Below are 2,500 nucleotides of genomic sequence, written 5' to 3' on the forward strand. Positions count from 1 at the left end.
ACTGCTGCATAACCACAAGTCAAGCTCCACTCAAGTAACCCTCATGTGTGACCTCAACATGGTCTGTGACACCAATAGGACTTGTTGGCAGGACAGATATGTGTCCCAGAGACTCCTGCTTTTGTGGAATAGACTCCCTCTTCATGTAAAGCAGATTATCTCAATACACCTTTTTAAGTGCAACCTGGATAACTGGATGGGGAAAAGAAAATACACCCCTGGGATTCCACCTGCGTCCCTGCTGTTCAGTGGCATAGGTGCTGACTTGTTGGAACATAGGCTAAATTCTTGGTTAGGCTTGTAAGGGCCTCAGGGCTGATAGCCTAGTAACTTCCTATGATCTTATGGTCACATTACTCAGTATATTGAAATAAGGAGCAAAGAATGTTACAAAGATGAAGCAAAACCAATCAGAACTGCATCTTTCTGTGCAAAAATGTAGTTTTATCTAAATTATAGTAAAATGTGTCTACTACAAGTGCTTGTGTGTTAGTAGGTCATGACTATACTTGCTGTCACTTACTCGAAAAGGCAAGTGGTCTTAACTCCCTCTAGCACAATCTTACTGAAGTACTTAGACTCCCAACACCTGACTCCATGAAAGTGTATAGCCCTACCAGAGCACTAAACCTAACCCTAACATTTCCACTCAGTTCCTAACCCTAGTCCTTGCTCCATAACTCTAAAACTCCACTTCCCTCCTAAATTTGAAATGCCTGATTTCTTCATAAGCCTAAACTCTACTCATAAGTTCATAAGTTCATAGGTTCATAGGTGTTTACTAGGCTAACAACCACAAGGGCCTTTTTAAGCGTAGCCATGCATCCCAAATCTCTTGATAAGTGTAAGCAGGGGCTTGAGAGATGAAATATACAAGCAGGGGCCTGGGAGATCAACCATTTACAGGCTGCCTGTGTCCATTAGAGACATACGTACCAGACCAGGGATGAATTTCCTATTCCCCATCAAATTGTCCAGGTTGCATTTGAATTGGGTTAAGGAGGAACTCTGCTTCACATGGATGGGGAGCCTGTTCCAGAGATGGAGTCATTTCTGGGATACATACCTGTCTCTCCAGAAGGTCCTATTTATGTCACAGGCAAGGTTTAAGTCTTTAGAATGGGTAATTCTGGTGCTGTTTGTTTTGCGGATATGTAGGAGGTCAATTAGAGTGGGGTGTGACAATGCTCTGTATGTCAGACATAGATCTCCTCTCAAAAGCCTGTAGGAGAAAGAATACAGGGATAGAGCCTCAAGGTGGTCTGCATAGGATATTTTATTTAAGCCCTGTATTCATTTAGTGAGGAACCTCTGTGGATATTCCAACTGTTGGAATATGCCTGGCCAGGTACATACCAAAGTGGGCATTGTACTCAATGATAGGTCTGATGAATGCTGAATACAGTGGAGCAATGACTTCTTTGAACTTAGATGCCATACTTTTGTTTATAAGTTGTTCGACACAGAAGGATTTCCTCACTACTATAGACACATGGTGGTCAAAAGCTAAATTACTATGTATGTGTGTCCCTAAGTCCCTGACTACTGGGTCAGCTCTAAGGGGTGTGTTGTCAATATGATAGTTACCAGGGGTGGATGACTTCCCGAAGGATACTGTTATACATTTCTTGGCATTTAGTTTTAGTCCATGGCTCTGACACCAGTTATTTGTCTGTGTCAGCCCCTCCTGGAAAACATTTGTGTCATTGCGGGATTCAATGATGGCTCCTAATTTGCATTCATCTGCAAATTTAGTCATCCAGCGACCACTGACATTGGCCTTGACTTCAGAGAAGTAAATGCCAAAAAGGAGCGGTCCAAGGACTGATCCCTGAGGGACTCCTCTTGTGACTGATAAAAAATAGAACCACACAGTCCAGCCAACCTAGTTTATTAACAATTTATTAATTGATAGGTTTATCTTATATTACAATTTTAAATGAACTGTTTACATGTTTTTAGAATTTTTTTATATACTTTTTATGTGTTTAACTATTGAGTTTTGAGTTTTGATATTGAACATCATGGAATTTCTATGGTTGTCCACAGTTTTCAATTAATTAGATTGATTATAACCAAATAATTAACCAATTAATTATCAATTATTCATTACACCATGTACATAAGGGGTGGAACTACTTTGATGCTTTTGTACTCTGAAGATGCCCTTGATGTGAAAGGGTGAAAGCGCTTAGTACGGTGTTGTGGTTTTTTATTTGTTTTTTCGTTGTTTTTTCGTTGTTTTGGTTGTTAATAAACTAGGTTGGCTGGACTGTATGGTTCTATTTTTTATCAGTTTTTGGCTTTTTTGCTGCTCCTCTTGTGACTGGCCTCTTTGTAGAAGTGAACTCCCCAATTCTAACTTCCTGGGTTCTGTCTGTGAGCCAGTTGGCTATCCACCGTGTGACATATGAATTTGTACCTAACCTTTTGAGTTTGTCAGCAATGCCTGAGTGGGGTATTATGTCAAATGCCTTGGCCAGGATAAGGTAGGTAGTTT

The 2,500-nt window shown here is 40.5% G+C and overlaps 1 protein-coding gene across 2 annotated transcripts in view; it reads left to right on the plus strand.

Annotated features, from left to right (window-relative positions):
• The window catches only part of PHACTR3 (phosphatase and actin regulator 3), a 1,988,889-nt gene that overhangs the window by 4,084 nt on the left and 1,982,305 nt on the right, over positions 1–2,500 (plus strand). The window lies entirely within an intron of this gene.

The sequence above is a fragment of the Protopterus annectens genome, chromosome 12.part0 (assembly GCF_019279795.1).
Source record: "Protopterus annectens isolate FY-2018-M chromosome 12.part0, PAN1.0, whole genome shotgun sequence".
Classification (NCBI taxonomy): domain Eukaryota; kingdom Metazoa; phylum Chordata; order Ceratodontiformes; family Protopteridae; genus Protopterus; species Protopterus annectens.